Here is a 12,391-nt window from a genome sequence, read left to right on the forward strand (position 1 = left end):
TTCAACAATAGCGTGGATGTTGGCAGCACTGGAATTTGGCCTAGTGTACCTTGATGCAGGACCCAACATGGAAGATATTCAGGCAAAGCCCCCGTAGAAACTCCACAGGGATCTTTTGCCTCAGTAAGAGCTTGAGGATGAAAGGCACTCTCTGGAGGAGAAAGGGATGTTCACCCCTAATTAGCGCACTGAAGCAAGGCTTCGACGAGTGGTAGGTTAGGTCATCTCAGATGAGCGGAAATAAATCTCAGGCAGGCATGGTTTTTTTAATGAACGTCTCACAATTGGCTCTCCAACCTGCTTGGGTAATAATAATTGATACAGAGTCCTTGTAAAGCCAGACAGAGAGAAATGAAACCTTCGTACTCAACAGGCCTGCCTATTCTCAAGGGTAAGTTGCAAGTGGGAACAAGTCCGGTGCCAATCAAGGCAGGGGAACCAAGACCGGGGAGATATGTGCGCAATAATGCGCATGCGCCATAACTAGCCTGTCTTCAAGATCCCCTCTGCGGCCACGAGGGACGTGGAGATTGTTCTCAGCGGTCGTTCACCCTCTAAGGATCGGGTCAGGCACCAAGCCGGAGCCAAACTCTGAATTCCAAGGCTGTTGGCGGCCATCCATCTTTGCAAGACTGCAGTGGCTTTGCAGCATTCTCTGGGGTAGCACGGACTCTGCTGCATTATATTTCCTTTGGTGGCTGCCAATGCCTTTCGTAGCTCAGCAAGGCCTCCCACATTTATAATCTATAGCGAGCAAATTATTGCCGACATTCTGCTTCTTGTGTTTGTGCTTATTCTGCAGCTGCGGGGGCCATTCCTTGCCAGACCAGAGTACGCAACGCCCAATCTTCCTATTTTTTTTTAATAGCAGGGATCAGTCTTGGATCAAGTGGGCAAGCATATGGATCATATGGTGGTTGGTTTTTTTTAATTATTAGTTCATAAACTTTATACACCCCTTGATTGTAAAATGTCAAGGAACTTTACAGAAGGTAAAATGGTATAATAATAATAATACAGTGGTACCTCGGGTTAAGTACTTAATTCGTTCCAGAGGTCTGTTCTTAACCTGAAACTGTTCTTAACCTGAAGCACCACTTTAGCTAATGGGGCCTCCTGCTGCTGCTGCTGCCGCGCTGCCGGAGCCCGATTTCTGTTCTTATCCTGAAGCAAAGTTCTTAAGCTGAAGCACTATTTCTGTCTTAGCGGAGTGTGTAACCTGAAGCGTATGTAACCTGAAGCATATGTAACCCGAGGTACCACTGTAGTAGTAGTAGTAGTAGTAGTAGTAGTAGTAGTAGTAGTAGTAATAATAGCAACCTGACTTTAAAACTTACAAAAGTTAAAATACAAAAACAGATTAAAATGGCACCAACTTTCTAAGCATCTGGGCAGGCTTATCCAAACAGAAATGTTTTTAACAGGTGCTGAAAACAGTACAGTTGACCTCAATAGGCAGGGACTTCCCACTGGATTTGTCAGGACTGATTATTGCATTAGGGTAGTTGTGTCTCATCTGTGACCTCACCCCTTCTTCAATGTTGTTGGGCTACAGTGTGCAGCAGGGTTCGCTCCTTATAGTTATGGTTAGAAATGGCGTTAGAGAACATTTCCTTGACCACCCCCTCCACTTCAAAAGGGCAGGAGTACAAAGTCAATTGTCATGTGACACCTTTGTACGGTGTCCCTGCATCATGGCAGTGTTTCTCAATCTTAGACCACAACGCTCATCATCCCTGACCACTGGTCCTGCTAGCTAGGGATGATGGGAGTTGTGGTCCAGCAACAGCTGGGGACCCAAGTTTGAGAAACAGAGGCCCATGGGAAGCCCAGAAGCAGGAACCTGAGCACCACCGCAATAATAGGAACCTAGGGTTGTACCCAACAAAGTCGTCCCTGTTAGCACAAGGATTTCCACCTGTGCGATGGAACTTCCTCTCCTGTTTGTCTCTTGTGCTTCCCCAAATCTGTTCTGTGGGTTCCCCCACTCCTCCAGAGTGGATTGGGGTTGAGGTTGTGGGTGGAGGTGCTGGGATGGGAGATGGAGAGGAAGTCCTGGAGAGGACAACTTCCATGTGGATCAGCATTGTCCATGTTAACTAGCAGTGGTATTCCAGGGCTTCAGGCAACCGTCTTTATCTCCCAGCCCTACCTGGGATTGAACTTGTAACCTTCTGCAAATGCTCTACCACAGAGCTGTGGGCTTATACCTGGTCAGACTCTTTGTCTATCTAGCCTTGTATGTGTTGTCATTCAGCCTTGTCCACATCTCAAACCCCAGGTCTCCACTGATGAGGAACAAAGGGAGCAAGACCTTCCAGCAGGTCTCCACGCTGCCGATAACCCTGAGATGCTGAAAACAGGAAGGAGCAGAGCAGCTGCCAAAGTTCCTGGCTAACTGCATGTAAGGCTACTCAGGAGGATGGGAAAGCACATGGCTATTTGGCTCTTTTGTGTGCTTATTTGGTGGTTTTAATGTAAATTGTATTTGTTTTAATTGTCACTTTTTGGTAACTGGTTCTGGGGCTGTTTGCTCCAGCATGGGCTATAAGTACAAGCAAATTAAATTAATAAAGAGGGGATTTTACATATCTCTCTCTCTCTCTCTCTCTCTCTCTCTCTCTCTGTGTGTGTGTGTGTGTGTGTGTGTGTGTGTGTATTTATAGACTATTTTTAATAAAATCCTTTTTTCAGATTGGACGAAATATAAATAAAACGAGCAAAGAAAGAGTGAAGGGGTTGGGATTGTGATTTAATGACTGAAGCGCTAAAAATGGCAAGGGTTATATTTTTAAACATCCCCATTCATTGGTGCCTTCAGTCTGCAACAGTGTGTGTACACACACACAATTTTTGGCAGATTTTTTTTTTCAGATGAGCGCAGTGTGAAGAATCAAGCTGAAGATTTGAGAGCCAAATACCAAGAACGCAACAGAGAGAGTAGGATTTGTTTTATTTTCTAAAAGAAAATATATGAAAAGAGAGACCAAAAAGAGGAGTAAGGGGAGCTGAAAAAAGAGCAGGTAGGTATCTGCAGGAAACAGGCATTCTTATATGAGATGTGAATGACCCATTCTAGGGTAGGCTGTCATATCTATGTGATCTGCCGAATTTCTTCTCTTATCTGTGGCAAGTGCAGAAGAGTGAATTACCAGCCATAAGGGAGGAAATCAATAAGGGAGGGGAAGGGGGGGAATATGGCAGTAAACGGGCCTTTCAATAGCTGTAGGAGGGTGCCTGAGATACATGGAGACAAACGGATCTATCTGAGCTCTTAGTAAAGGGGAGGGGTGAAGTAACCCTCCCCAAATCAAAACACAACACAAAGAGGTTCTTCCTCAGTGGAAATTTGTCGATGGGCCATCCATGAAAAGTCACAAAGCCCTTTTCCAAAATGCAGCATGGAGCCTCTCTCACTTTTCAGGGCCGTGGGGCCACTGCAGCCCAGTGAGCAGGGAAAATAAAAATATAGAAGGTTTGGAAGGGATTCCAAGGGTCATCTAATCCAAGCCCCACCCCAGCAATACGGGAATTGCGGCTAAAGACTCTCTGACAGATGGTGACCCAACCTCTGTTTGAGAACCTCCAATGTAGACTCTGTCTCCTTCTGATGGCAGCAGCAATGACAGGCCAGTTTCCTTGAAAAGTGACGAGACTTTCACTGTCATCACTGTCCCCCTGTAAACCTATTCACAGGCAGTTCTGCTCCCTCTGTGTGTGTGTTCTTCGTAATGGAGAAGTACATAGAAGAACGGGCACCGCCTTGCTGAAGCTAAGCAGATCCGGGTCTGGTCGGCGCCTGGATGGGAGTCCACCTGGGAGCCACACATGTTTGCCACCTTGAGTTCCCTGATAGGGTGGAGACACACAAAGGAATGTGGTTATGGTAGGGAAGGGGGGGCAAAGCCTGCCACCCCACATTCCTGGGCAATCTGGAATGTACTGGAAGAAGAAGAAGAAGAAGAAGAAGGAGGAGGAGGAGGAGGAGGAGGAGGAGGAGGAGGAGGTTGTTTCCTGGACTTAAGGCTATGGGTACCCTGTGTGTGAGTTAAAATGTGAATTCCCTGTGGAACATCCTCCCTTCAGATGTCAAGGAGATAAAGAATCACACAACTTTTAGAAGACATCTGAAGGCAGCCCTGTATTGGGAAGTTTTTAATGTTTGATGCTTTTATTATGTTTTTAGATATGATGTGAGCCACCCTGTAAAATAGGTGGGATAATAATAATAATAATAATAATAATAATAATAATAATAATAATAATAATAAGTTTTTGCAGGACTATTAGGCAGCATGATGTGGCCACCCCAGAGAGCATATTTCAGGTGTAATTTAGGGCAGCAAATAATATTTAAGGACCTATTGCTGCATTTCTGCTCCTACGGAGTAAGAAGTGCCAGAACGATGTGACAAAAATAACATGACCAGTCTCAGGTATGAATGATGCACGTTGGCTTGGGGTGGGGGTGGGGTGTCAACTTGCTGCTCCACCAAAATCTCTTGGTCCAGCCCTGGGTCTTTGAATCTGGGCCAGAGGGGGGTGGAGAGGAAGCTCTGGACTTTCACAAGCATGCCTACCCCCCCCCCACCATTTCCCACAAGGAAAGAGCATTTTGCTTTTAAAATGACGGTAACCGACCAGTCTTCAGAATGAATGAGGACTGCATTCTTGAGTGGGACCTGTCCAAAAGTGGTGCGTAGATATGGTACATCTGCTGCACCCCAGGCCTGAAGTAACCAAACAAACCCTCAAAGGAGATACCGATATAGGTATAAATATAGATATCTTTTGATGGCAGTTCAACAATAACTCAGAGTGTAGCAGGTACCCCCTACTTGCCTGCAGCAGCTATTTGCCTTCATCCTTCATCAGAGTTCCTTGCTCCATGTGCAGCCTCCTGGCAAACCTTTGTAGGTTCCTTTGGTTTGGAGCAGATTGAGGCCTGCTGTTTGCACTCTCAGCATCAGCCCCTAACTAGCACACCTGTCTTCTCCATGATGGCTGCTTTTCTTCTTCTTCTTCTTCTTTGTTAACGGCAGCAATTCCGGCTTCCGTAGCTGCACCGCTTTAACCTCTTCCCTACTGATGCCACTTCCAAGACGGAGCTAAACAAATGTAAAAATCCCGACCCTAATCCACAAATAGGACAAGTCACGTTCCCTTGCCGCACTTAGAGGTCCTCATGGTGATTATGCAGAAGCAGTTCTCTCGCTACAGAGGACAATGTCACTTTGTATGTCCATTAAAATCATACAGCGAAGCTTTACGTATTACCTGGGTGGTTCAGGCTGCACTCCAGAATAAAACCACAGATGGGCAAATATGTTGGTTTGGTTTCTCTCGATTTTGCATCCCTCCACCCACCTTAAATCCACATTTCTACATCAATCTGGGACGACAACGATTTTAAAAAGTTCTCCTGATAACCTGACAGCATTTTAGGGCACATTTCGCCCTATACACACACATTTTTGCATGCATTTTTGCCTAATTTACACACTTTTGCAAAGCATTTTCCCTTAACAGAACACACTTTCACCAACGTGTGAATTTTTATATGCATCCGTTACACTGGTATATCTGTTTATGTACACATTACTTGGCTGGAGAAGCCCATTGCAAAATTTGAAGAAGTGCAGAGGCCCAAAGGACAAAATTGCCCAGAAGTGAGAGGTCTGCCTATGTGCTGAACAGTCACTCTGTGCCTGCAATGATCACGGGGATAAAAAGAGGCCGTGTGAATTCATCCGGAGTCCCGGCTCAGTCCTTGTGCCTCTGCCTCTGTCTTCCCAGCTCCAAATTGCACTGAGCTTTGAACGCTCCATTAGTGACTGGAAGTGGTCAGGAAAATACCCGAACAGCAGGCTGGTGAGGACACAGTGATGTATTGTGGGTAATTAGAGATTAATTACAATCCCATAGTTTGTATCATGGTTCGGGGTCAGCGCCGGGTCAGTGCACATGGCAAACTTAGAGAGCTGTGACTGGATGGATGACGCCAACTCCGAGTGGCCCAGGAAAGTGAAGCGTGCAAAAATGAGGAGCCAGTAAGGCTGGGGAGTGGACTCACAGCCAGGGTGCTGGCGACAGCAATGACACAGGCTGCTGGGGCCCCGAGGCACGGCAAAAAAACACAACACGTTAACAAGCAGACCAGAGGAAGCAGCTGCCCCGCTAAGCATCCCTAGTCTGCAGCCAGGCCTTCTCCAATTAACCTCTTCCGAGTCTCTGCAATTTGGGAAATCTGGGACACAGTTCTGAGCTCAGAGAAAGTCAGATGGATTGGTTGGTTGGTGTGTGTTTTTTTTAAAAAAGGAGCAGCGAGAGAATATCTCTTCTTCCCCAAAACAGGGTTTGTCTTCCTTTAGATGCAGATTGCTTGTGGAAGGTTTATTTGATGCTTCATAATGTTTCAGCAAGTGCAAGGCCTTTGCCACCCTCAACCTGCTCAGGTGCGGAGGACTAAGCATGATGCATTTTTCTTCTTTGCAGTGCTAAGGTTTTTGTAAGCTTTGGACAGTAAAGGAGGAGAATGAGAAGAAGGAGCAACCTGTTTCCTTCTGATTATCCTAGGGAGCAATCCTATGCCCAAGGAGGTATTGCAAGCCTGTGGAAGTGAAGCTGGCATAAAGTTGCGCTGGATCCCAACCCTGGCCTGCAGTGAGGCTTCTGCTGCTGCTCTACCTACAGCTGGCAGAGGGAAGCCTTCGAAATGTATTCTGCACTGGGTTGCCAGGTCACTTGGCTGAGCTGAAGGGAACTCTCTGGCCCCACCACAGCATGTTCCTGGAATGCTCCTTTTGGGGGGGACTTACACTTGCCTCTCCTGCCAACCTAGCAGTTAGAAAGCACGTCAAAGTGCAAGTAGATAAATAGGTACCACTCTGGCGGGAAGGTAAGCGGCGTTTCTGTGCGCTGCTCTGGTTCGCCAGAAGCGGCTTAGTCATTCTGGCCACATGACCCGGAAGCTGTACGCTGGCTCCCTCGGCCAATAAAGCGAGATGAGCGCCGCAACCCCAGAGTCGGCCACGACTGGACCTAACGATCAGGGGTCCCTTTACCTTTACACTGGCCTCAGTTCTGCTAGCTTTGACTTAAATGGCTGAGCTCCGGCTGAGTCAAGATGAGCAAGTTATATATATAAAGTAAAATAGAAACATTATCACCCGACCCCACCCCCACGCATCTTCCCCCCACCCCCTCTTTCCCCCTATTCTTCCTAATGTCTCAACAAATGAAACCGATTTGTTTAAAAAAAATGTTACATGGGGAAAAAATACAAGAGAGAGACATTGCACATACCTTTGTAAATCAAGAAAATCTTTAATAAAAATACATTTTTTAAAAAAGGCGAGCAAGTTATGCTGGCATATCTTTAGCTGAGCTGAGGTTGGGGACTTAAATGTCACCTGAGCCCAACCGAGTCAGGAATCAGCCAACTGAGCTAGAGATCTGCTACATTCAAAGCAGCTCTTTATGGTGGATCTTGTCAGAGGATTGCCCCTATACTAGTGGCTGTTTTTCTGAATGCTTAAAAATAAATAAATTCTATGCACTTCTAAGTTGGCATTGGGCACAAACAAGTGATCGGTATTCCTTGTTTGTGCTTTTCTTTTTTGCAGAATTCACACAACAACATTGGCATCAATATGGCAGTCTGTATTTTCCTCCCATTTATTTCTAGATTTAACTTTTCAGAGAAAAATCCAGTAAGTTAACACTCTGTGGTTGTCAATGTCCTGTTTCTGATATCCGAACAGCTCCATAATCTGGCATCAGTTGCCAGTCAAGTATGATCCAGCTAAACCCTTTTCTTAGTTGAACCTTATAGCCCAGGCAGTCAATCTTGCACTGTTTTGATGTTCTCGTACATGTTGGTTAGGATATTTGCTGTGCCAGGAGGGCAGGATGATAGTCAGAATAGAACTGAAACTGTTTCTGTGAAGGTATTAGTAAAATGCAGTCAAACTTGTGCCAGTGTGAATTCCTGCAGCAATTGGGACATTTTAGGGTGAGCAGTGAGCATAAAATTTGCTAGCTCAACTGTAACTGAACCAATGTAAATTTTTGCTAATTTGTTGATTTAAAAATGTAAATCTTAGATACTATCAGCTAAAATGATTGACTTAGAGTGTGTTCAAATGTGGGAAATACTGCATCAGTGGTCCTGATTTTAATACCAATGTTGCCATTGCGGAGTCTAACATTCCTTTTACACTGCAGTGCCATGGACTGCAAGAAGATCAAACCTCTCCATTCTTAAGGAAATCAGCCCTGGGTGCTCACTGCAAGGACAGATCCTGAGGCTGAGGCTCCAATACTTTGGCCACCTCATGAGAAGAGAAGACTCCCTGGGAAAGACCCTGATGTTGGGAAAGATGGAGGGCACAAGGAGAAGGGGACGACAGAGGACGAGATGGTTGGACAGTGTTCTCGAAGCTACCAGCATGAGTTTGACCAAACTGCGGGAGGCAGCGGAATCTGGCGTGCTCTGGTTCATGGGGTCTCGAAGAGTCGGACACGACTAAATGACTAAACAACAACAACCTGTTGCAATATGGAACAGTGGCTTTTTGATCCAAATACTGCTGTTTTATGCTTAATTTTAAATGGTGGGAAAGAACTGAATGCTGGAATACTGCATGCATCAAAGTTTGTCACATGAAATTACAACGCAAAACTCCAGCAATCTTCCAGATTAATGGGGTTGCAATAGATTTTTAACACAAGTATTAAACTTCTACATTTTCCAGAAGCGGCATTTACATTGTTTGAAACGTCACATAAAATGCAGAAATTAGCAGGTAAGGAGACGTTGGGAAAATGAAATAAAGTGCTGTCTGAATGCAGGCTCAGATGATAACATGGTCATTATCTTTCAGTCTAACCTACGTCACAGGGCTGCTGTAAGGCTAAAAGTGGGGAGGCGAAATCATATATACAGTCCTTTTTGGGAGATGGATGAGTGGGATACAAATGTAACAAACAAAAAATAATAATATATTATTTCGCCTAACAGCTGCATAGTAGCCATTGTGTTAATCCAGACTATAAAGGTACAGCTACCCCTTCACACGATTCCCTAGCAATAGGAAGACATTCATTCCATTTGCATTTTAATGCAAATCTTCCTAATTTGTTCCTCCTGAACCTATAAATGGATTGAAGCCCAGCTACCATTCAAGATTCACACTTCTCTGAATTTTGTGGTGCAGTTCTCCAGCCAAATCAGTGCACATATTCGTGAAAATGACACACCAAACGACATTATATTGGGGAAAATGTCTCGCAACAATGCCCATCTTAAGACAAATGTGCGTATATTAGGGGAAATGTGCATGATAAGACATGCTAATTTCCATGTGGACTTCTCAAAGGAAAATTCAGAAATCAATGTGGTAGGTTGAATTTAAGGGTGGAAAAAGGAGGAATTGAGAGAAATTAAAATTGACATATTCGTCCTCGCTTCGTGAAATGCACACTCACAATGCAAACTATAACTGTCCCCAGTGCTTTTTTTTCTTAAAAAAAATGTTTAGGGGTACTCTCATTTTGACTCAAGAACATCACCATTTTATAGTTCAAATCAGGGGAAATAAATACAGTCATACCTCGGGTTACAGACGCTTGGGGTTGTGCTATTTCAGGTTGCGCACCGCACCGAAACCGGAAGTACCGGAATGGATTACTTCCGGGTTTCGGCGCTTGCGCATGTGCAGAAGTGGTCAGAATTAAAATGGTCAGAAAAGGCCTTTGACAATAAAATTGTGCAAATTTTACATGCATCCACTTGTACCATTTCAGATTTGTGTGCCTCAAATAGTGCCATGGTTGATTTAAACATGTGTTTGAAATATTTTCCCAAGTAATTCTATGATAATTATGAAATTTGAGTGCCTTTGTTCCTCCAACAAGTTCTTATGCTACGTATAAAAAGAACTGATAAGTTTCAAATTAGGCATGCTAACCATAACACTTTTCAACTGGAAAAGCTGCAGAGCACATTTCCCTAGAAAAAAATGTTCACTTGCCGTGATACACAAATATGAGCAAACTGCAAGGTCCCTAAAACAGCAGGTGTAAGTTTATGTCCAGAGGGCACCACTATCCTCTTAAATACGCAAAAGAACAAGTTTTTCGGGGTTTATAACACGGAATGGTAGTCACCGCAGCTGCTGCTATAGCTCTCTTCATTATTCGACAACCTTACACCTCTGTTTTGGCTTTCGTTTTCCCACAGTCCTGGGGACTATGGTTTTCTCAACAAGCTCCTCAAAAGCACACTGTACACCATCACATGTTTTTGCACTTGCCTCTGTGAACAACATGGAATGTTTTTGGGCAAGCTTGTGACGCTCATTTCTGTCAACTTCCCTGTTTTCCTTATCAATGTTGTTTTCTACTAATATTTAAACTAAGAGCCAGTGTGGTGTAGTGGTTAAGAGCGGTGGACTCGTAATCTGGTGAACCGGGTTCAATTCCCTCCTCCTCCACATGCAGCTGCTGGGCTAGTCACACATCTCTGAAGTCTCTCAGCCTCACTCACCTCACAGTGAGTGTTTGTTGAAGGGAAAGGAGATTGTTAGCCACTTTGAGACTCCTTAGGGTAGTGATAAAGCGGGATATCAAATCCAAACTCTTCTAAGGCCCGAGGGCCAAATCCGGCCCAATCACCTTCTAAATCTGGCCCATGGACGGTCCGGGAATCAGTGTGTTTTCACATGAGTAGAATGTGTCCTTTTATTTAAAATGCATTTCTGGGTTATTTGTGGGGCCTGCCTGGTGTTTTCACATGAGTAGAAAGTGTCCTTTGATTTAAAATGCATCTCTGGGTTATTTCTGGGGCTAAGGAATTTGTTCATTCCCCCCCCTTCAAAATATAGTCCGCCCCCCCCCCCCCGGTCTGAGGGACAGTGGACCGGAGCCCTGCTGAAAAGTTTGCTGACCCCTGATTTAAACTATATCATTTCTTGGGCAGTGTGTTTCTAATTCAGTTAGCCAGTTGTCTGGTTTTGCAAAAGCGTCTCTTCTTGTGACATTATAAACTAACAGAACATGTTGTGCTCCTCTGTAATAGCTGGGTGTTAACGTTCTGAACCGTTCCTGACCGGCAGTGTCCCAGATTGAAGGTTGAACCTTATTTCCATCCACAGATACTGTTTTCACTTGCAAGTCGACACCTAGACTTGCCAAAGCCACTCTCGCCGATGATGAGGATCTTCAGCATGGTCAAAATATCCTCGTCCATCCAGAGCCGTCTTCCCCATTGGGCTTAGTGGTGCGTTGCACCAGGGCGCTTGCCTCTCAGGGGCGACCCAGCGAGTGGGGGAGCTGCGCGGCTTTGCTGGCGGGCTCCCCTTTCCCTGCACACCTGCCAGCTGTGCCCTGTCAACCATATGGCTGGCGGGCGTGCAGCTTGCCTCCCAAGCCTCTGCGGGAGGAGAGCGATCCTGACAGAGGCTTGGGAAAAGGTTGACAACTCTGGGAAATGGGGGGCGGAGGGATCTTTGCACCATGGCGCCGGTTATGCTTAAGACAGCCCTGCGTCCATCCCAAAAACCAGGGGCCTCGGCCCGACCAATCCAGCTTCTCAGGCCCTGCTACACAGACTGCCATGTCTGCCATGTGGGGTTTATTTTCATCAGAGAAATGTTGGAGGCTATGCAATTATTATTATTATTATTATTATTATTATTATTATTATTATTAGTAGTAGTAGTAGTAGTAATAATAATACCCCACCCATCTGCACTCTGGGCAGCTTCCAACAAAATATTAAAATACAGTACTGCATCAAACATTAAAAGCTTCCCTAAACAGGGCTGCCTTCAGGTGTCTTCTAAAAGTCTGGTAGTTGCTCTCTTTGGTCCATGGGGTCACGAAGAGTCGGACACGACTAAACAACAACAACAAGTTGCTCTCTTTGACATATGGTGGGAGGGCGTTCCACAGGGCGGGTGCCACTACCGAGAAGGCCCTCTGCCTGGTTCCCTGTAACTTGGTTTCTTGCAGTGAGGGAACCGTCAGAAGGCCCTTGGTGCTGGACCTCAGTGTCCAGGCAGAATGATGGGGATGGAGACGCTCCTTCAGATAGCTTTATAGGACCCAGTGGAACCCTATTGGCCTCTTGTGTCACCTGATCCCTGATGAATTGGAGACTGCAACACCCCCTCTGGGTGGCATTGGTGCAAAGTCAGGAGCAGTCAAGCAGCACCTTCTTCTAGCAAGATTATTTAGAAAGCAAGGTGACTGGTCCTTGCTGATGCATTTGCCAATTCAAGACCCCTGCTGCCTTCTGTGAAGACTGTAAGATAAAGGCTGCAGGTTCATAAACTTACTGTCACCTGTCCAAATCTGTTGGGATTTTTGTTCTTCCAAAAGACAAGAA

At 45.4% G+C, this 12,391-nt stretch overlaps 1 pseudogene across 1 annotated transcript; it reads right to left on the reverse strand.

Moving 5' to 3' along the window:
* Positions 1–10,147: 10,147 nt before the first annotated feature.
* Positions 10,148–11,251, reverse strand: LOC308586137 (ras-related protein Rab-18 pseudogene; annotated as a pseudogene). Its single transcript has 2 exons — positions 10,963–11,251; positions 10,148–10,417 (listed from the first exon to the last, which is right to left on the reverse strand). The product of its transcript is annotated as a ras-related protein Rab-18 pseudogene (transcript).
* Positions 11,252–12,391: the final 1,140 nt, after the last annotated feature.

Source organism: Podarcis bocagei, assembly GCF_964188305.1.
Source record: "Podarcis bocagei genome assembly, chromosome: 4".
NCBI classification, from domain to species: domain Eukaryota; kingdom Metazoa; phylum Chordata; class Lepidosauria; order Squamata; family Lacertidae; genus Podarcis; species Podarcis bocagei.